We start from the raw sequence: 23,737 nt of genomic DNA, 5'->3' as shown, positions 1-23,737 counted from the left end.
TCCTTTTGTTATTTTTTTTTACATAGAATTCTTCTCAATGCTTAATGGTTTCCTAATGCTTTGCCCCCACATTTATCAGCCTGAAGGGCTAAAATGTGTTCAATCCATTTAAGGACATTTCTGTATTTTCTTAAAAAGAATTTTCACTGGGAAAATATTCATCGTGTATGAATCCATTATTCATATGCATTGTGGAATCAATATACATTTTGAAGACCTCAGAAGTTAGCTGTAGCCAAGACTTGTAAGATTTAAGTACTTTATTCATAAGTTTTAATGCTGCCCGAGAGTCAAAAACACATAGCTAAAAAGGACATTTTAGGAGATAAGTCACATTTTTCCAACACCACAGTAGTCTGCTAAAATTCTCAATAGATTAAAACTGAACTCAGACCTGATTATGTCATTTAAAACATTCCTTTCTGCAATCAAAGTCATCAGCAATCTCAATTTCACACAATAACAAAGAACATGCTTGAAACTAGACAAAGATTAAGTATAAAAGGGTTTTCTTATACCCATAACTGACCAGATACAAAAAGTGGTTTGATTAGCCTGAGAAAATCTGAAGAGCTTCCCTTTATAGAGAGTACCATGGATAAGAGAGTGACCTTGGGGGCCAACTAACTGGGTGGGATCCTGGCTCTGCCACTTACCCGCTATGTGACCTTGGGCAAGTTCTTTAACCTCTCTGTGCCTCAGTTTCATCGTCTGTAAAATAGGGATAATAACAGTAGCTACTGTTATTGAGTTCAATGAGTTTATACACATAAAGCACAGAGAAAAATGTCTGGCATATACTGGGCACTGAGTATTTAATGATCTTGTTATTAACATTCTCACACGATAAGTGAAAGTAAGCAAGTCTTGTTAGCTCTGCTTCTCCGGAAAAAATTATAGACAAAGGTCCTGTAAAGTCATCCGATACCTGAACTGAGTAGAAATCTATGTATGCTAGTGTAGGAGGCAACACGTTTCAATGATGTGATAGCTATGACTTGTGAACACAGAGAATAATTTTAAATCCATTTCAGTCATTAAGCCAATGAGAAAATGGGAATGAAAAGCAGTCCTGTTGTCCACAATAGTATGGCACAAAGTAGCTTCATTTCAGGATGACAGGCTAGAGAAACAGGCACATGGACTCACTTTCCCAGTGGCCCCAAATCCTAAAGACGTAACAGTAAAGACATTCACAAGGGAATCACAACATAACAGTAATGAGAAAGGCTGAGGGATATAGTCTCTTTAAATGCTGCCTATTTTCTAGAAGATGAAGAGAAAACAGAGGGAACTGTATGATACGACAGACCACAGCAGAGCTGGACACTTCCCAGAACACGCAGAGCCAAAGGCAGGCAGAGAGGCAGAGCACTTTTTCCTGGAGGAGCTGGATAAACGCCCAGCTCTGAGTCAGCAGGTAGAGAAATCAGGAGTGGGAAATAGGTTCATCCACCTGATCTCTTCCACATTTCTCATTCCTGGTCACTCACCCAACCAACTCTTAACAAGGAAAAAGGACTGCTGGGAAAACAAGAATCTTTCTCAATTACCTGTATCATCAACCCACTTCTTCATTCATAAGGGTCACCAGACAGTAGGAAAAAAATCCCCAAAAACCAAAGGACAATAAAGGACACCTACAATGAAAAGCTGAAAAGATCAGACTCCAGAAGAAACATACATTTTAGGTCCCTTTAAAGAAATTTCAACTGGTATCCTTAGAGAGATACAAGATAATGTATCCTTAAAACAAAAGCAAACAAACCATAAAGGAAGCAGAAATCAAGAAAGAATTCTTGGAAATAAGAAATATGATTGCTACAGTAAAAAAGAAGGGAAAAAATAAAACGAGAGTGGAGTAGGGTGCACACACTTGTTTATATATTTTAAAATAAACAATGGAAGAATAAATAAAAAACCAATAAAAATGTTACCTATGTGGTATAGAGAAGAACAAAGGCATGGAAAGAAGCCATAATTCTCCCAATCTACCTTGCTTTATAGTTTTATCTTTATTTTTTATTTTTTTATTTTTATTTTTTTAAAGATTTTATTCTTTTATTTGACAGAGAGAGAGACAGCCAGTGAGAGAGGGAACACAAGCAGGCAGAGTGGGAGAGGAAGAAGCACGCTCCCAGCAGAGGAGCCTGATGCGGGGCTTGATCCCAGAACACCGGGATCACGCCCTGGGCCGAAGGCAGATGCTTAACGACTGAGCCACCCAGGCGCCCCAATAGTTTTATCTTTAGAACCAAGTAAATATTTTATACAATTAAAAAACAAAAGTAAATAAAAAAGAAAACAATTCCTAAAAAAAAAAAAAAAAAAAAAAAAAAAAGAACCTAAACTATTTGTCAAGTTGGTGGCGTAACCACACAGAGAGGATTACTTGAAGTTGACATGGTGTTTTTATTATACCTCTCTGGTGCTACTGTCAACAAAGGAGAACAGACACAAATATAAAACCAAAGAAATAAAAATCCTTTAACCCTTCATTTAAATTTGAAATATTAGTCTGAAATCATGATTTACCTTTTAATTTCTTTGTACATATTAACTTTACTGAAAAGACCTAGAAGGATTCAAATTCCAGTTGTAATGAATGCCCCTAATTTTTTCCCACCAAAAAACCAGAGCTCCTTATAGAAATGGCTGATTCTAGATCTGGGGTCAGAAACAAAAACGATAAGCCAGGAATTCTTAATCAGGTCAGAAAGCAAGGAACCTCTCTAATCTGGCTTGTGTCAAAAGGACTCAGAGTGAACCTGAAGAGTAAGTTGTATTAATGACCAATAATGGGACAATTTTAGCATACAAACAAAACAAAACAAAAAACCTCCCCTGAAGCACAAACCATTAAATACATAAAAATTAATGAGTTTGGGGTGCCTGGTTGGCTCAATCAGTTAAGCGTATGACAGGGCCTGATCTCATGGGTTGTAGGATCGATCCCCGTATCTGGCTCTGCTCGGTCAGAGTCTGCCTGGATATTTTCTCCCTCTGCCCCTTCCCCCACTTGTTCTCTCTCTCTCTCTGCCTCTCTCAAATAAATAAATAAAACCTTTTAAAAAATTAATGAATTTGGACTTGGCAATGATTTCCTAGATAAACCACCAAAGCACATGGACGCCTGGGTGGCTAAGTTGGTTAAGTGTCTGCCTTCAGCTCAGGTCAAGATCCTGTGGTCCTGGAATCGAGTCCCGCACTGGGCTCCTTGCTCAGCAGGGAGCCTATTTTTCCCTCTGCCTGCCACTCCCCCTGCTTGTGCATGCACACACTCTCTCTCTCAGACAAACAAATAAAATCTTTAAAAAACACCCAAAAACCAAAAACCAAAGCATAGGCAACAAGAGGAAAAAACAAACTGGACTTCATCAAAATTAAAACTTTTGTGTGTCAAAAGATACTATCAAAAGAGTGAAAAGGCAACACACAGAATGGGAGAAGATAAATGTAAATCGTACCTCTGAAAAGGGATTAATATTCAGAATATATAAAGAACTATATACAACTCAAAAACAAAAAAACCAAACAATACAATTTTAAAATGGGCAAAGGACCTGAATAGACATTTGTCCAAAGAAATACACAAATGGCCAATAAACACATGGAAAGATGCTCAAGGTCACTAATCATTAGGGAACTGCTGACCAAAACCACAATGAGAAACCACTACAAATCCATGAGGTTGGGTATTATAAAAGCAAAAAAAAAAAAAAAAAAAAAAAAATGCAGAGAAAATAACATGTTGGCAAGAATGTGGAAAAACTGGAACCCTGGGCATCACTGGTGGGAATATAAAATGGTACTGCCACTGAAGATTACAGTGTGACAGTGCTTCAAAAATTTAAAAATATAATTACCATATGATCTAACTAATCACTTCTCAGTACATACACAAAAGAAGTGAAAGCAAAACTTGAACAGGTATTTGTACACCAATGTTCACTGCAACATTATTCATAATAGCCAGAAGGTGGAAATAAAACAAATGTCCACCGATGGATGAACGGATAAACAAAATGTGGTAAAACCATAAAATGGTATATTCTTAAGCCTAGAAAGGAAAGACATTCTGATACCTGGTTCAAGATGGTGGCGATATCTGTGGACTTAAGAAGGCAGAGATCATGGTCTCTACTTCCAAAGTTACAGCTAGGTAACAGGATCATCAAGCACCCTGTCTCTCAAGCTCAGGTGGAGTGAAGAGTACAGGTGGGTGGAGAGTGCTGGCTATTTCCCTGGGGCAGCCTGTCCTTTATCTTTTACATCCGTTTATAGCATCTTTCACTACGTGCGTGCACACATGCACACACACACATCATTTCTCTAGTCAAATATGTTCATCTGTTTTTTTTCAGTTTCAGGTTTTGCAACTTAATTTACGATGCCAAAATTAATGACCAAATGTAGATGAACCTTTCAAAAATGATATATAAATGGCCAATAAGCCCACAAAAGATGCTCAACATCATTAGCCACCAGGGAGATGTAAGTTAAGACCACGAGATACCACTTCACAACCACTGGGATGGCTTTAATAAAAGAGACAGACAGTACCAGATGCTGGGGAGGGTGTGGAGATACTGCCCGTGGGAATGCAAAATGGTGCAGAGACTCTGGAAAACAGTCTGCCAGACTTCAAAAGGTCAAACATAGAAGTACCATATAACCAAGCAATTCCACACCTATGTATACCCCACAGAGAAATGAAAAACACGTCTACACAAAAGCCTGTGTATGAAGTTTACTATTCATAATTGTAAAAGAAGTGGAAACAACCCAAATGTCTATCAACTGATAAATGAATACACTAGATGTAGTAGAGCCATGCAATGGAATATTATTCAGGCATAAAAAGGAGCGAAACACTGATCCATCCTACAACATGTACAAGCCTTGAAAACACTGTGCTGAGTGAAAGAAGCCAGACACAAAAGGCCACATATTATACATGATTCCGTTAATAAGAAGTGTCCAGGACAGGCAAATCCGCTGAAATAGAAAGTAGATGAACGGTTGCCTAGGGCTTAGGTGGATGAGAAGATTGGGGAATGACTGCTAATGGATACAGGGTTTCTTTCTGGAGTGATAAAAATATCCTAAAATTGATTGTGGTGGTGGTGGCTGTAGAATTCTGAATATACTAAAAAGCACTGAATCATATACTTTAGACGGATGTATTGTATGGTATGTGAGTTACGTTTCAATAAAGCTGTTAAAAAAAAAAATAAAGATGAGCCACTCCATAAACAATTACCTCTTCAGAGAAAAAAACAGAAAAATTTTTTCTCCCTCCAGTCCATAACAATGTAAATCTAAATCTACCCTTGATAATATGGAGACGCCACAGGAAATTCTTTAGGGAGATTAGTGAAGTTATTGTCTGTGAAGTTCAAAGCCCAACCATTTCCATGTTTTTTTGTCAGTTCAGAATGACACGGGCCATATTTAGAAATGCACTCCAGAAAAATGCTTTGAAGAATTTTATTCTCAACATTCATGAATTTAAAATATCTATCCAGGCAAGAGAAAATGCCTGAAAGATTTAGTTCTTTGTTCTCTTAGTCCTAGGACTCTACTTTTTTGGCTCCCTTTATAATATGTTATCACACTAAAAAGAGTGAGGCAATTCGTTATGGGAAGATGCCTGTCCTCCTAGCTCTCCTGCGGCCCCTCTGGCCATTCTTAGATGCCTCTGGGAGCCACTCCTCCTCTGACCTAAAGCACCGTGGTCCCCCAGAGCTCTCTGCTTCTATGATCAACATGGTCTCCCTGGGAGGATCCCCAAATCCATCTCTCTAGCCCTGATCTTTCTCCTGTGCGCCACATCCCAAATATTCAACTGCCTACTGGACAGGTCCCCCAGTCAACGGCCCACTATCAACTCTCCCCAGGCTCTCACTGTTCCTTTCCTGCCTTGGTGAACAGCATTGCCACTTACCTACTTGATCTACCATCTACCTGTAAGCTGGAAACCCGGCAGTCATCCTCTACTCCTCACTCTCCTTTATAGCCACTTAATCATTTAGCTGTACCCCTCTTGCCTCCTTACTATCTCTCAAGTCTTTTCCTTTCTCTCTACCTTCACTTCCAATCTAAAGCTCAGACCTTCTTTTCCTCTTGCCGGAATTGCAACGGGAGCCTCCTGAGTGATCTTCCAAACTCCTGGACTGCTCCCTTCTGATTGTTGTGTGATTGTTCTAGAGTCAATTTAATCACACACTCTCCTGCTTCATATCTGTTATGGCTCTCCACTACCCTTACCAACCGTCTTCCCCCACCCCTCTGCCCACCCCTACCCACTTCTTGCTGCTGCCGTCTTCCCACTTACCATCTACGTGCTCAGTTCCCTCCACCTGGATGTCTAACCTAGAAATCACCTCCTCTGGGATGCCACCTTGGCAAAAAGTGAGCTAGGAGCCCCTGTGTGCTCCCGGAACACCCTGTTTTTGGCCCCATCTTTGCCGAATCGTTGCTGTTTTGTAAAATACTGTATCACACGGCCAGTTTCCGTGTTTCCCCGTCACCTCCAGCCCTCGCGATCACCGACCTCATTCAAGATGGTCAAGGGTGCTAAGCACACTGTAAACATTCAACAGGTATTTGTTGAATGATTAGCTCATCCCCAGTATTTATTTAATGCTCGTTTTTACAGCATTCATTCAGTCAGTTGCCATCCACAGAAGCAGTAGTTAAGTGCTAGAAATGAGCCTCTGCTTAAAAAATAAATAAATAAAGCGACTGACAACAGGCCATGTTCACTCCTCAACAAAAGAGACCGTTTATTAAGGGCCGACAACCTGTCATGCATTAAGCTGAGCTTTAGATACATAAGCTTGTTTAATCCTTGCTAGAACCCTCAAATAAAAACAGCTGACATTAACCGAATGGGTACTTGGGGCCAGGCTCTGTGCTATGCACCTCGTGTATTATCGAATTCATTTCTCACAAAGACCCTGTGAGGGGTCTATTCCCTACGCTATTCCGCCTCTGTCAAATATCTAGACCTTGGCATTCTGTTCATCACTCTTAATGGAGATGGCTGAAAGCTGCGGTCTTCTCGGAATTGACAGGAAGTTGAGCTGGAGTAATGAAAAGTAACGTGATCTCTGTTTAGAAGATTATACCCATACCCACTGCTTATGACACCCAAATTCGACTTTTTGGTCAAGACCTCTCCCTGCTAGGACTAGACTCCTGAGACACCTCCTCAGGTCCTCCAATCTTTACCTAGTCACCATTCCATTCCCTGCTCCTCCTGCTATATGTTCTATTTCGGCTAAAAGCATTACCAACCCTGAGCCTAAACCAAAGATGCTGTCCCAGGTGGTTCCTGTCCCGTACCTTTGGCTTTCTATCCCTTACATTCAATCCCACCCGTTCTGGTCACCTGGTCTACAGCAACTGCTCCATGAATGTCAGCTACTGGGACTGTGACATTCTGGATGCCTTTCATTTTCTCCTTTATACCCACAGTGTTCAGCTTCCCAGGAACTAGCCTTCTGGAGCAAGCAAGATCAAGATTGAGAGAGAATGCTTTTTGTGAGGACCAGAAGCCAGGCTGTCAGATGCTCAGGCCCCAGCTCTTTCGATGGAAGCACACAGAAGGGAAGATATACTTCAAAGCTGGCTGATAGACAACAGCAAAATCTAAGTGGCAAACCAAAAATGTATGAGAATGTCAGATATTGGAACAGAAACTAACAAATGGCTCCAATCCCAAGGAACCAAACATTCTTTTTTATTCCATTTTACAAAATTAGAAGTCAGCCTTCAATCCTTTAACATAGCGGTTCTCAACAAGTAGAGGAGAGGATGCTTCGACACACACATACACACACGCCCAGCTCAGGGGACACTTGGCAATGTCTGGAAACACTTTTTGGTTGTCACAACTGGGGGAGTAGGGGAGTGCTAGCGGGTAGAGGCCAGAATTGCTGCTAACTGTGCTACGATGCACAGGACAGCTCCCTTGTTCATCCACAGCCAAAGAATTATCCAGCCCAAGATGTCAATGGTGCCACTATTGAGAAACTCTGCTAAACAAATGCTTTGAGCAGCTTCCATATTCAAGTTACCTAATGTGTTAAAAAGTTACTTCTTTCTGAGAAGATGATACAAACTTCTCCCTAAGTGAAGCTCCCAATGCTTAATAGCGGTTTAGAAGACAAATGCCATGAGTTCAGAGGAAGGAGAGCACCACAAAGGCAGAGGTCCTCTTCAAAGATCTCGGAGAGCAGACAGGGCCCCTCGGTCCACTCCCAGTGCCAGTCAAGGCTCTCACCTTGGGAGGACCAGCGTCCACCTTTCCAGCCTTACTTAGAACAGGTCCCTTCAACCCACCCTTTGCTTCTGCCAAACTGTTCACCTATGACAGCGGCTGGGCCATAAGCCCACGATGTCCCACTTCTACTGTTATAATGGAGAAAACTTCTCACCTACTACTTCACCGAAGCGCTGTCCTCCAACTAAGCAGCACCCCACCCCACAAGGGTGAGGGGAACATGCCATCATCTCAACCCAATCACAAAATCGTGTTCCTATGATTCCTACAGGAAGGAGGCAGTGAAAAGACCAAGGAGGAAAATGTTTTAAATGGCTCAGGCCCTTGTCCTCTGCCACCTAAAATCAGTGCCTAGCAGCAGCCAGCCAGGAGCTGCCTCATTTCCTGTAGTTGCTCGGTAAAAATAGGAAGTGGGGGAGGAAGTTCACAAAGCAGAAACAAAAGTAATCACTGCCTAGCTTCCTGAACACAAATCACCGAGCAGGGAGGGTATCATTAAAACATCAAAATGGAAAGGCAGGCATGGAGAGCCAAAGCCAGAGCAAAGGAAGTGACACTTCTGGGTCCACCAAGCCCAGATGCTTTCTGCGCCCAGAGACTGCCCCCAAAGAAAAATATGTACAAAACTGAACACTAGCCTATTACATAGAAACAGTTTCCAAAGAATTAATACTAAGCATGTTAAAGAATTGTGCAAAAACTCAGGAAACATTAAAGTTCTATCAGAGTAAAAAATGCCAATGAAAAAGTTTTAAGGAGGCCAAGATTATTTTTTTTTCTGTTCAAGAAATGACTATTAAAACTGCTGTTAATACAAAAAAACTTACCGAATAACTGATCAGTTGACAAAATCTGAAGCCCATTTATCCTAAACTGATCTCTGAAAACTCAAGTACATAGAAAAAAACCCAAAAACCCTACTAAATAAAAATTCTGATCAAAGTTCGAATCTACCACAGTTAAAATGAAGATGTTTCTATATGCATTCTCCAGCAACACGGTCAACCCTGTGAAGTGGTGCCTGAATGCTCTGAATGCTTGGAGCACCCAAGGATGCAGAGGGAGGGTATCAGTGCCTGCCCTCAAGGGGCTTCTGGTCTAATGGGGGAACAAACTGCCCCACATGGTGACACCTGACCGCCTCGTCCTTACACTTGCTCTGTAACGTTTATCACCACAAAATAGGGCATTCCTCTATAATAACAAAGCAAGATATTCGTGGATCTGAAAAGCTTTTTTATTTAGTAATCTACAAACAAGTGATAATTTAATTTAAGAAGGAAAAAAAATGTTCTAACCATAAAGTCAACAGAGTTGAAATTTAGTTTCAAATTAGCACAGGTTAAAAAAAAACAAAAGGCCAAATGTGTTAAACAGTCATACAGATGAAGGGCAATTTTGTTTAAATTGAGGGTATTTTGGGGGTGGGGAGAGAAAAAGGAAGATCAAAGGCTAGTTTATTTTTTAAATAGCACATTAATAAGTAGAAAAGTAAATGAAATGGATGGTAATCACCATATATTCAGTTTCATACCAACAAAAATGGTAAACATTTAGTGGGAAAAAAAAAAATCCATTACTGGTTCTGCTGAAGGCAGATCTAGCTACCTGCCGAATTTTCTGGTGATAAATCAACCGGCTGTACTCTAAGACTTGTGTTTAGTTTTCTTATAAAATCAAAAGAGTAACTCAAAACCTGTTGCCTTTAAAACAAGTATTAGAACTTTTGAAAGAATTTTATTAGAGGAACACTGTGAGCCAAAAAACTTTATTAAACAGAAATCTTCAAAAGAAGTTAAAGTGGGCAGCGGGGGGGTGGAGGGGTGCGGTTGGCAAAGCCTTGCCAAGAAAAGGTTTATCTACCTTTATCTAATGACTACCACACATCACCAAATGATAAATAAAGCTGGCTCTGAAACTTCTGAAACAGTTTGCTCAGGTAAAACCAGGCTTTTGATAAACTAAAATGGTGTTGGACCATTAGAAGTTTTCACATCCAATACAGCCGAGCATGATGAAAACATTCACAACAAATTGTGCTGCTGATGGAAATTCAGGTATAAATTAAGGAGAATGACTTAACGTAAATCTTTTTTTGTTTTAACTGAAGTATAGTCGACTAAGGAAAATCATTTTTTAAAAGTCACAAGCATTGATGTAATTTTTTGAAACCCAAATTGTTAAAACATTCCAAAAAATCTACATCTATTAAAAACCACTAGTTTTATTTTTGTCAGTATGTTACAGCATGAAAAGGCCTTGATCCACTCAGCTCTGTTTGAGCCTAGTTTTCAGCCTTCATTATTCAAAGTTTCCAAACATAAAAGCAAGTTGAACTAATGAAAACTAATGTATCCATTAGAAAGTTATTTAAGAAAACTTAATTGTACTCTTCATTCTTAACAATTTGCACTATGGAACCTGTCCAAAATTAACCTCGAATGGGGAAAAACAAGTATTTATCAAGAAGCTTATACAGAAATGGGTAAATCAAACTGTAATGTATAAATTATTTCTCTTACTGTGGAGAAGAATTATATAAATATTAGATAAATGCACTTCAGATTTGGGATCATTTCTGAAAATTTAAAGCACCCTTGAAAAATTTGATCAATGGATAATTACAGCAGCTCCTGCCTCCAGAATGGGAACACTGACTCTAATTCTGTGCACCCAGCAAGCCTTTCCATCTCTCAGAAAGAACAGCAAGTCAGAGTCAAGGTGAGGCACCCCGTTCTTCCCCATGGAACATCCCAGCAGGTCAGGTATTTAGCAGTGAGGATACTCAAGAAGCCTCCCCCCCCATCCCTCCCATTATTCCCCAGGCAGGGAAGACAGCCCTACAGAGCAGGCCTGCAGTGGCTTACCACCACACTGACTTCCACGCTCTGCCGCTTCTCCACACCATGAGCCTTCACGTACTCAAGCATTTGCTGAGGTCCTACTATGTGCACAACACTGCTCCAGGCACTGGGTGAATGAAATAGACACACTCCCTGCTCTCTGGGAGCTTACAACCTCATGGGAGAAAAAGCTCATGCTTTTACCTTGTAGGTAAGATGCCACACAGTACATTGGGTGCCTGGGTGGCTCAGTCAGTTAAGCGTCTGCCTTCGGCTCAGGTCATGATCTCAGGGTCCAGGGATCGAGTTCTGCATCAGGCTCCCTGCTCCGCGGGGAGCCTGCGTCTCCCTCTTCCTCCACCTGCCACTCCCCCTGCTTGTGCTCTCTCTCTCTTTCTCTCTCTCTGGCAAATAAATAAATAAATAAAATCTTAAAAAAAAAAAAAGATGCTACACAGTACAAAGAGATTTCCTGGAAACAGGCACTGACAAAGTGCAGTAGGTATGAGTTTGGGAGTCAGACTGACCTAGATATGAATCCCAGTTCTCAGTAATTACCAATTAAATGAATGGCACTTATTAACTCTCCACCTCTGTTTTTGAACTCTGTGCCTCAGTTTCTTCAGTACAGTGGTGAGGCTTAAACCTATAAACCACAGCACTTGGCACACCTGGAGTCTTACTCAGAAACTGGAGCTATCTGCTCTGAAAGAAGCTGGACACTAGTCAGAGAAAAGCAGTTTATCTTCTAATGAAATATTTCATGCCAGCCTACTATCAGGGGAGAAAAACCCCCAAACTCTGCCTCCTCAACATACCACACAGCTACCAGATTTTTCAAAAATATACTTACCTTCCTGCTGCTCTGGCCCCAACTCTCAAGGTCCTGGCAACAGACTAAAAGGAGGGCTGCCCTCCTCCAGAGGGGAAGGAGGTCATGGCTCCTCCCATTTCCCTACCCAGCACTCCCTTCCCTTTCAGCCCCAAGCTGAAGGAAGACAGGCAAGGACAAGGACAAGGCTCAGGAAGGGATCACCTCCCACTGTAAAGTACAAAGCTACCGAAGCACAGGTATGTGGCTGCATTCTCTGCTACCTTGAGACCGAGGGGTGGGACAGGTCTTTGGGACCTGGGGAGAGGGACCGCTCTTGCCTCCCCTGCCCAGGTTACCACATAGCCTGCAGCACTCAGCTCTGGGAGCTGAATCTGGGAGCTGAGCCAGCTTTCCCCTGCCTCTTTTCTCAGGCATACACACCCACCTCTGGAACCTGGGGGTGGGGTGGGGGAAGACTCAGGTATTCCCAGGCTCCCCGTTGTAAAGACCATCTCATTGGCACCTAATCCCAAAATTATTTCTAATAAGAAAATTAGATTTTTTTCCCCAGATAATCTCTAGCTCTAATTCTGCACTGGAAAACTATCCCATTATGGGGCGCCTGGGTGGCGCAGTTGTTAAGCGTCTGCCTTCGGCTCAGGGCGTGATCCCAGCGTTCTGGGATCGAGCCCCACATCAGGCTCCTCTGCTAGGAGCCTGCTTCTTCCTCTCCCACTCCCCCTGCCTGTGTTCCCTCTCTCGCTGGCTGTCTGTCTCTGTCAAATAAATAAATAAAATCTTAAAAAAAAAAAAACCCAAACTATCCCATTAAGATTCTTTGCAACTACCAATTTGAAAAAGCACATATCGGACAGCAACCCAGACACATGGAACATAGTCAAAACAGTGTTAAAAAAAAAAAAAAAAAAGGTGATACCATCTAGGAATGAATGCTAGAAATAGACCCAGTAGGGGCGCCTGGGTGGCACAGCGGTTGAGCGTCTGCCTTCGGCTCAGGGCGTGATCCTGGCGTTCTGGGATCGAGCCCCACATCGGGCTCCTCCGCTATGGGCCTGCTTCTTCCTCTCCCACTCCCCCTGCTTGTGTTCCCTCTCTCGCTGGCTGTCTCTATCTCTGTCGAATAAATAAATAAAATCTTAAAAAAAAAAAAAAGAAATAGACCCAGTAAATGTGGAGGCCTGTATTAGAGATGCTCACTAGCAGCACTGTCTGCAAGCAACCACCTGCATGGAACCCACATGGGCCGCATTAAGGGACTCATCAAGTAAATTACACAGGAACACCTCAAGGCCATTTCAAAGATCAAGGTCCAGCTACCACATCTCATCAAGCCTAAGATGTCATTTATAAATCATATCATTATTTTATATAGGCTAAGAAAAACTCTGCCATATAATGATGACCTGTCATCACACGCTATATCCCAATTTTGGGCTCCCCTCAGGCTCTTTCCCGATCTCATTTCTCTGTCTGTCTGGGGCACACGTCACGCTTGGAACAAGTCCCTGGGTGGCCTTTTCTCCCCTTTCACTTTTTCTAAAAGTGACCCATATTTAAGATTCACTGTTTGGATGAAACCATCTGGGCCCCTTCAGTCCCCACTCAGGAGCCTGTCCTGAGCTCCTGCAGCCTTCACTGCATGCCCTGCCCCTCCCACAGGAACCGTAAGCACACAGAGACAGGCTGGACCCCTCCTCGCGTGCACTGTGGGGCACAGCACCAGGCCATAATGACGCCGCCACCAACAAAAAAAACATACTGGTCAGGAACCGTTCTAAGGACTTCACAAATATTAAGTCATTGACACCTTGCTATAACTCCAGGCGGGAGCTTGTGTTACCTCCCCCATTTTCAGACAGGGTAAAATGAGGTAAAGAGAGGTTGGGTGACTGAGAGGTGAATGACTAGTAAGTGGCAGAGACAGAAGCTGAACCCAAGCAGTCTGGATAGAGTCCTGGCTCTTAATATCTGTGCTACATTCCCTCTCTAAATGACTGCTACATACATGGCAAACACTTAAAATTTTGTTTTTATTAACTCTGAATTGAAAATACAATACACATACATAGTGAAAAGAAAATCATCCTGTACAAAAGAGTATGCAAGACAAAAAGCTAGGTCAGTCTAACAGCCTAGATTTCTGGAACCTCATCCCAAAGGCAACCACTGTTTCTTTTCTATCATTCCAGAATTTCTTTTTCTACACATAGAAACCTATTTCATGTGCACCTCTCTCTCTCTGTTTTTCACACAAATGGGCTCATATACACATTGTTCTGCATCTTGCCTGTTTCACTGACTGACATTTCTCTGAGCTTGAGGCGTATCTGCACCTATGCTGTGTTTACTCAATTCTAAGATTCACATATTTTCACATTTTAACCCAAGATGGTTCCATAAAGCCGGAGGATCTTGGTGGGCTTGGACTTCACCAGGAAATAAGAGTCACAGAGGCTTTTAAACATACAAAAGAGGGACGCCTGGGTGGCTCAGTCGGTTAAGCATCTGCCTTTGGCTCAAGTAATGATCCCAGGGTCCTGGGATCGAATTCCGCATTGGGCTCCTTACTCGGTGGGGAGTTTGCTTCTCCCTCTGCCTGCTGCTCACCCTGCTTGTGCTCTCTCACACTCTCTCTGACAAATGAATTAATCTCTAAAAAAAATAAAATTAAACAAACTGTACAAAAGGGGCACCTGGGTGACTTAGTCATTAAGCGTCTGCCTTCGGGTCAGGTCATGATTCCAGGGTCCTGGGATCGAGCCCCGCATCGGGCTCCCTGCTCAGCGGGAAGCCTGCTTCTCCCTCTCCCACTCTCCCTGCTTGTGTTCCCTCTCTCGCTGTGTCTCTGTCAAATAAATAAAAAATCTTAAAAAAAAATGTACAAAAGATATTACATGTTAACCTTGCAACAGTGTGCAAGCTGAATCACCAGGCAGAGAGACCTACCAGCTGACATGGGACACGTCACTTCTCCTTGTAATGGAAGCACCTACATCACAGGGTTGTTGTGAAGACGAAACAAGGTAATATACAGAAAGCACTTGGCACCAAACCTGGCTAGCACAGAGAGTCCAAGGGATTAACATCACACCTGACACATTTTTAGTGCCCAATCAGTTACATATTATCATTAATTATTTCTTCAAGATCTGGCCCTGCTTTCCTCTCCAATCTCATTTCCCTCTACTTCCATATTCATATCTGTCCACCCTTTACCCTAAAACTCCTACAGCTTACATACCTCATGCTTGCTCACCTACACCTTTGTTCCTGTCATGGCCTTTCCCCTTACTGTGGTGCTGTACTGATGTGCTCCCAGAGTACTCGGCTCAAGCCCGTCCTTCTCCAGGAAATCTTCCCTGACAACAGTGGTTGGATTCTCTGGAGGAGCAGTTTGGGAAGAGTGTATCTGTCATGACTTCCTCTCCGGTTCTCGGCTTTGTCAATGCATCCAGGAGCAAGCAGGTCTGGGGCAACTGAGGCAGGCCACCTAAACTCAAAGGTGACTATGTCCTAACCAGAAGGCCAGTTACGAAGTTTGTAAATACTGATGAGGGCTAATATTCATTGAGCACTTACCAGGTGCCAGGCAACAAAGAGGAAGGTACTACCATTCTCCCCATTCTACAGAGGGGCAAACAAAGAGATTAGCCAGCACCCCAAGACCAGGATCTGATCCGAGCAGTCTGGACATGGAGCTCTTAACCATTCACATTCTCTGCTTGGCAGGAAATCTCCATGTCAAGCTACATTCTAATCAGAAGATATTAGGAGTGTGGAAGCAAAGCAAGGGAAAGATTCTTCTGACTAGAGGCCTCCACAGAGATGCACCTATCTGTTCGGAGGTGCAGAGGCTCGCTGGAGAACTGCACACAGCTCCTCTGTCCAGGGCCCCCAGGCAGTGCAACAGACACATCACCCAATTCCTCTCTTGGACCCGTCACTCCAATTTCCACAGACACCATCCCACCCCCCCTCCTAAAAATGCAGTCTTTCTTCTGAGGATACAAAATTAAGTTTAAGCATTCTGGCTAAGAGCACATTCCAGTCATGCTTTTCTGGGGTTATAGCTGGGTCATTTGGGTTGAACTTAAAGTTTTCTCTGAAATTCTCCAAACTATACTTACAAAATGTCTCTTGGTTTATATCTTTTCTATAGACAGCACTTTTATTCTTACTTCATTCTCAGATGATCACTGATTCATTCAACAAATACTTGATTACTCCCAGAACACTGTATTATTCTAGGATCTGGAGATAACAGCAATAACAGTGAACAGGCAAGATCTCTGAAACCTGGGGAGCTCATTATGTGTCCCCCACTTCTAGGCACTTACGATACTTTATGGCAATTGCTTTTTTAGCCTTCTTTTTCAGACTGTGCCTTTCAGCTCTGTATTTTAATTTTCCACTACAGTAACTGGCCCATACTGTGAGTACTCCATAAATGTGGGTTAACTAAATTAACGAATAAAATCACTGGGTCTCATCTTTCTCCTCCAGGGTGGGACCAGATTATGTCTGAAGTCCCTAAGAGCAAAGATACAAAGTCTAAATCAAGTTGTAGGGACAGAAAGCAAAAAGCAAGTCAACCCAAATCAAGAAGGAAAATGAGATGGGATAGGTCCTTATAGTTATGAAGGACAGGCCACCTTGGCAAGCAAAGAAGGGCTCCCTCAGCTGGAGAAAGCATGGCCTTGAGAACATGCCAGGGGTCAGCTGGAGATAAAGAAATGACTCGCAGCGAAGTCTGAACTGGGGTCACTGCATGGAGATAGGCGTGAGGGGGTGAAGAGGTTCTCTGCCTGGAAGTCATGTACTGGATGAGTTGGAAGGAGCATGTTTTTTTGGGAAAAGAGGTAGAGGCATGAAGCTAGGCCTTGGAAAATTCTCACAGGCAGATGTGGGAAGAGAAACAATAAACTCAAGGGAAAAAGCACAGTCACAAAGCTAAGAAAATGACCATTATAGCTCCAACTCAAGAAGGCCAACCAAGGAGACTGACAACAGCAAGAAAATCTGGCTCACCATGCCAAATATTTATGGTCAAGGTCAAGGGAAATGAGTAAGCAGCAGCCAGTACATCTATCAATTGGGCTTCAAGAGCAGTTTCAGTAGAGATAATGACATTTGAAGCACAACCCCTTACAAGTTCAGGCTCTCTGTGAACTTGTACTAAGAGGAAAAGGCATTTTTCCCCCTGTAACTCCAAAGTAAAGCAATTCCTTTTCAAACCAACATTCTTTGTCCACCGAGGAAGGTCATCATTTTCCACTAAGGACAACGTCTCAGGAGGGAAAGAGAGTGGACACCCAGCCCATGTGATGCCCCAGCCTACTAGCTCTTAGACTACAGACTTGGAAGACCCACTTGACATAAAGCTTCTGGTGTATTAGGCTCCAGGATTGAAACAGAATAAACATTTAGTAAGATTCGGCAGAATCATATGCAACTTGTTTAAAAAAAATTTTTTTAAAGGATGCTTAAAACATGCTGTCTTCCAAAAATCCAGAGATAATTTTAGATTGAAAAAATCTAGGCTTGCCAAGGGAATCTGAGAGCTTTTCTATCTTGGTCTCCAATGCTAACCTACGTATTCGTGTGCAAAAATAGAGGAAGATTAGAATCTCAAATGCCAGACTGAAAAGTTGCCACAACAAACCTGAACTCTTCATATGGAGTTTGTTATCTTGTCAGCAAGAAAGCAAATGAAACAATAAACTAACTTTTCACTTTAAAAGATAAAAAGAAAAAAAAAAAAAACAACCCTCAAACATGAACTACTTCCTAGACTTGTAAAGGAAAATGATTAAGAAAAAAGATTTTTTGAAATTTAAAAACAGCATACACAAAATCTAAGTATCAAATTTTGTGAGTAGTCCCTTATAAACACATACTGAGAACTTCAGATCTAAAATATGACAAAATGGCAGTCATAGCTTATTCAATAAAACTGGGTCAACTAACCATTTGGAAAATATTTCGTATCTTACACCAAGACGAAATTTTAAGTAGAAATTTTTAAGCTGAAAGTTAAAATAATAATAATAATAAAGCCATGAAATGAGAAGCAAAAGTGAATGGAACTTTTTATAACATTGGGATGGAGAAGAGTTTTCCAAACATGTCAACAAAGGAAACAAATATAACCTATTTTTTAAATGAATGTTACATCTGACCTCATTTGTAAATTTATCCTAAAACAATCAGACAAATCCTTCTGGCAGAACTACCTTGTGACGAACTGGCAACAATCTACATGTTCATCTGTTACATGACGGTATAAAATGGTAACTATGAAGTAATATAAGTGAAACAGACTATTTACTGGTATTAACAAAATATTAGCAATGATTGTCACGGAGTGGTAGGTTGGCGGATGACTGTCATTCGAAAAAGTATTGTCACGATACTTTCTGTGTTGTCTCGAATGTGAGGAGAATGAATTGCTTTTATAATGGGGGTGAAGGGGCGGGAACAAGCTACTTTCAAATTGGGGTCCCCCAACCTAAGTGTTCATCTGGCACGTTTTGTGAGGAGTATAAACAGAATTCTTATCGTGCCAACCAGGCATGCTTCTTTCCTCGCACCGCGCGGAGCAGGAAGACACACCCCTGACCCTGCACTCGCCCTACAGGCGTGGGTCCTTCATCCCCGGCCCCGGCCCTGCCGGGTCCCCGCAGAACCTCCCCCTGCCCGACTGCGCCAGCAGGCTCCTCAGGGCCGGAAAATCGTGTTCCTCGGCGGCCCCGCACGGCGGGGAAGGTGCGCGCAGCCGGCCCGGCAGCCGCGGGGCGGCGTGAGGGCCGCGTCGCCAGCCAGTCCCGGCGGACCCCGGCCGCCCACAGGCCGCCGTGCCTCCGCGGACTGCTCCGCCAGCTTCCGGGAGCGCGTGCCGGCGCCAGCCCGACCTCCCCGGCCCCGGCGGCCCGAGGGAGCGCCCCCGCCCCTCCCGTCCCGCGTCTGCGGGGTCTCCCGGCACCCCCGGTCCCGGACACGAGCCGGCAGGCCCCTCTGGGCTTCCGTCCGCCCGGCCAGCGCCCCCAGAGCCCGGCGTCCTCCACAGCGGACGGGCAAGGGGCGGGAGCCCACGGCCCCGCGCCCCGCGGCCCCAAGCGGAGCGGCGCCCCGCGAGCTCGTCCAGTCACCAGCCCCGGCCGCAGCCCACCGGCCACCCCCTAGCCAGCCCGCCTGCCTGCGCCAGGGAGCGCCCGCTCGCGCCCGCTCCTCACCTGCGACGCGCCTCGGCCCCCAGCGCACCGCCCGGACCGGCTGTGTACACCGGAAGTGACGTCTCCGGGCCGGCCCCGCCTCCGCCCCAGGCGGACGCCGGAGTGGCTGCGGACCCAGGGCCTCGAAGCAGACCCCCCTCGCGCGAGCCGGGAGGGGGCGGCCCTGAGCTTCCTACCCCAGGTGACGAGGACCTCCCGGTGGTACAGCTAGGGCGGGGGTTGAGGACCGGCGTCCAGAGCCCACAGGGCCACCCCCATCCTCCACTATGGCTTGGCCCTAGGGCGAGCGGGGTTAGCTGCGTCCTCACGTATTTATTATTGAAATAGAATACTAAAATATTGAGTGCTTACTGGATGCCCGGTCCTGACAGGCACAGTAGGGACCGCGTAATGAATGCCCTCCCCCTCATAGGTTTATTCTCTAGTGGAAACACAATTAAAATTGTCACAAGTACACGTGATGAGATAGTGCCAGCTGTGGCAAGTGGTAGGAGGGGAAAGTGGAAGAGGCAGGGGGAGAGAGTCCCCTGACCTAGTGTAGGAGGGTGATCAGGGAATTCTTCGCCCAGGAAATAGAGCAGGAGTTGAGGTCGTAAAGAGGAGAAGGAAGAAAACAACTTGGAGAAGCAGAGAGGAAAGCATGGTTAGGACAGAAGAAACAGCAGCTGTCTTCAATGGAAGAAACTAGGGTAGTAAGATCTTGCCTGAGAGCTTTGGGGAACTAGTAAATTTTAAGCAAGGGGTGATCCTACCATACTTGCGGGCTTAAAGGGGTTACTTGGGCTACTGTTGCAGGGAGGGACTAGAGAGGGGGAGGCAAGAGTGGATGTAGATTTCTTTACCCATGTTCATAACAGCATTTATTCCTGAGAGTCAAAAAGGTGGAAGCAAGCCAGATGTCCATTGATGGATGAGTGGATAAACAAAATATGGTCTATCCATGCATCGAAATATTATTCAGCCTTAAAAAGGAGGGAAATTCTGACACATGCTACAAATGTATGAACCATGAAACATTATGCTAAGTAATAAATAAGCCAGTCACAAAAGGACAAATATTCTACAATTCCACTTATATGAGATACCTAGAGTAGGCAAGCTCATAGAGACAGCAAGTAGAAGGCAGTTGTCAGGGAGTGGGGAGAGGGGAGCACGGGGAGTTTGTATTTAATGGGTATAGTGTCTCAGTGTGCGAAGATAAGTTCTGGAGATGAATGTAGTGCTGATGCACAACCACATCAAAACTATACCCTTAAAATGGCTAAAGTGGTGAGTTGTGTGTATAAAATATACGTCAGGAGGCTATTTTGATGGTCCAAGCAAAAAAGTGATTCTGATTTAGACCAGGGCTCTCAAAATTTTGTTGTTGTTGTTGTTGGACTTCTATTAGAAAACAAGTTTGAATATCACCTACATTTTATTAATAAATTACATACAAGCATGCCTTGTTTTAATGTTTCCTTTTATTGCAATTCGCAGGAACAGCATTTTTTACAAATTGAACATTTGTGGCAACTCTGCGTAGAGCAGTCTATGGGTGCCATTTTTCCAACAGCATTTGCTCAACTTTGTGTCTCTATGCACATTTTGGTCATTCTCCCAATATTTCAAACTTTTTCATTATTATTTTATTTGTTATGGTTATCTATGATCAGTGATTATGACTCAAAGAAAGCTCAGATGATGGTTGGCACTTTATTAAGTTTGGGCTAGTTTTTGTTGTTGTTGTTGTTGTTGTTCTTGTTTTGAGAAAGAATGGGAGGGGAAGGGCAGAGAGAAGAGAGAGGGAGTCTCCATGCCCATGACCTGAGATCGTGACCTGAGCCGAAATCAAGAGTTGGACACTTAACTGAGCCACCCAGGCACCCCAGCAATAAAGTATTTTTTAATTAAGTTATACATATTGTTTTCTTAGACATAATGTTATTCCACGCTTAGCTATAGTCTTGTGTAAACATAACTTTCATATGCACTAGAACAAACAAAAAATTCATTTGACTCACTTTATTGCGATATTGGCTTAATTATGGTGGTCTGGAACCAAATCTGGAAATGTTCAGGTGTGCCCATATATCCACTACACTATTCATATACTATTTACATTATGTAACAGAAATAAAGAATTTTAAAAGACTAAAAAGAAAGCAGTCTATATAGAATTTCTAATATTTTCTTCCTGTACTCTAATAGATGGCTTTCTTACACTAGTGGGTATCCACTCACAGACTATGGTGGTGACAGTAGGGAGTAAAGCCAACGCAAGTCAGTGATGAAATAGATATGGAGGGTCAGGAAGAGAAGGGAATCCTGGATTTCTCCTCTCTGGGACAAACCATTGTAGTGGTAATACTCAGTGCTGGGAAGTTCCTGAAGACCACATCTGGAAGGGTGGAAGATAGAAAGAAGGCCATGAGTTCTGCTGTGAACATGACATCAAGGAGGATGCCCCAAGGAGGCACTTCGGGAAGAGGGTCTGGAGCTTAGGAGAGTGCGGGGTTTGTCACTGGGGCTTAGGTGGGTGACGAAGCTGTGGGGAGGAGCTGAACATGAGTTTAGGTCAAGGGGAGATTTTTTAGTGCTTTTGTTTCCTTTTAAGTAAGCTCTACGCCCAATATGGGGCTTGAACTCAGGACCCTGAGATCAAGAGTCTCATGCTCCACCAGCTGAACCAGGCAGGTGCCCGTTTGGAGATTGGCTTTTTAAAGTGGAAGAAATTTAAACACATTTCAATGTCAGAGAAGAGGATCCCATTAACAGAAAGAGGCTGAGTATGCAGTAGAGACATATGGTCATTTTGTGAGGTTCTGAAAAGGCTCCAGAGGGTCTAAGATGCTTTGCAGCAGGGGCATCTGCGAAGCTTAGTCAGTTGAGTGTCCAACTCTTGGTTTTGGCTGAGGTCGTGATCTCAGGGTCGTGGGTTCAGGCCCCATTAGGCTCTGTGCTGCTAGGCATGGAGCCTGCTTGAGATTCTCTCTCTCCTTCTCTCAAAAAAAATTGCTTTGCAGCAGAGAGGGGAGCTTGAGGATAGAGGTGTGAGGAGAGTGAGAAAGGTCTGAAGGCAGAAAGGGGAGTAGAAGGGGAAATGTGGTCAAAGTTACAACTTGCACTGAGGATCTATTTCAGGTGGATAGTCATTAATTCAGAGTAGAGCCGTCTTCCCTAGGAAGTGACTTCCCCCAGCAGCCTTCAGGTCAAAGGGAAGAAGGTGGAGTGAGGATTCATCTGGCAGTTGAATACAGAGAGTGAAGCAAAGTGTTACAGACGTGATGGGCTTGGAACCCAAGCTACAAGAGGAGAGACGTGAGGCGGGAGAATACAGCTGGGTTGGAGGAAGTGTCTCTGGGTGCTGGGGTCATCTTACCTGTGGAGGCCTCTATGTGAGCCAACTGTGGTTCCTGCAGTCTCAGGACAAGCCTGTCCACCATTTGGAGGTCCTCCTAGCTCCTAACAGAGGCCCCAGCCGCCTCCAGTGGCTGTGTCAGAAGCACGTGGCAAACGCTGCCTGGGACTTTAGGAGGCTCCCTCCACACGTGGCAGGCTCTGATGCATGTGCTTAACCACTGCTGTTCTCTTCACTCCAAGCCTCATGGTCCCAGAGTGACGTGCTGGAAACTCCTTGTGCCCGGCTCCATCTGGGCCCCTCCTATAGACTTCCATTCGGGACCAGGAGGTTCTAGAGACCCATTCTGCCATGTATGTGGTTCTTTTTTCTTGTCTTTGTTTTCTTTTCATTGAAGTATAATCAACGTAGTGTTATATTCGGTTTGGGTCATACATGCAGTTCTTATTTGGGCTCGGTGTGAATGTTGTCAACCTTGGGGCCCTTCTGTGGTGCTCTGAGTGCCAGGCCATCTTGGACTTTTCAAGCTTACCTGAGGACATTTTGTACTGTACGCATCTCAACTCTGCTTTGCGAGTACATCTATGGCTATCATACCTACCTCCTAGAGGTTTGAAGGATTTGTTTTCCTTCATCAAATACACATACATATGGAGAAGGAGGGAAAAAACATCCACGTACCCACACACAGGTCTGAGACATTGGTCATGTCATGTCACCTCTTCATTCCAAGCTCCCGTACACAGGAGTGCCAAGAAAAGAGGATGGAGCCCACAGGGTCTAGAGATGGAGACCAGGCCCTCCTGGGGCCCCCATGTTTTCAGGGACAGAAGCTGTGATCCTTCAGCTCTGCAGAGAGGTCTGTGATTGGACCCTTAACACGCACAATGGGATAGGATAGCATCCCAGAGACCACCAGACCAGCACCTCAATTTGCCACTTAGGAGGCCAAGAAGGCACAGGCCGGGAACAGGGTCTCTTCCTGAATCCACCTGACCCCCTGTGTATCTGGTTAGAGGCACAGTTGGTGGGAGCCAGATCCCATGGAAGGAATGAGAGCCTCGGAGGTCATCACTGTGGGAAGTGAGAACAAAATTTCAGGAGTTCCTCAGTGACAGAAAAGCTCTGTGTTAGGGAGATGGGCCAGAGATGCACCTTGACCTTGGTATGAGATGCCTCTCTTTGCTGAGGAAAAAA

General features: G+C 43.9%; 1 protein-coding gene across 11 annotated transcripts in view; it reads right to left on the bottom strand.

Annotated features, from left to right (window-relative positions):
• The window catches only part of GARRE1 (granule associated Rac and RHOG effector 1), an 85,134-nt gene extending 65,568 nt beyond the window's left edge, over positions 1–19,566 (bottom strand). Inside the window, exons 1-2 of one of the 11 annotated variants that reach the window (XM_057314332.1) lie at positions 19,201–19,323; positions 657–711 (exon numbers count right to left, since the gene is read on the bottom strand). The gene's annotated coding sequence lies outside the window, so the exon portion shown is untranslated. The other 10 variants (XM_057314336.1, XM_057314330.1, XM_057314335.1 and 7 more) reach the window with 10 other exon arrangements.
• Positions 19,567–23,737: the final 4,171 nt, after the last annotated feature.

Source organism: Ursus arctos, unplaced genomic scaffold, assembly GCF_023065955.2.
Source record: "Ursus arctos isolate Adak ecotype North America unplaced genomic scaffold, UrsArc2.0 scaffold_19, whole genome shotgun sequence".
Lineage (NCBI taxonomy): Eukaryota > Metazoa > Chordata > Mammalia > Carnivora > Ursidae > Ursus > Ursus arctos.
This window is presented reverse-complemented; position numbering and strand designations above follow the sequence as displayed.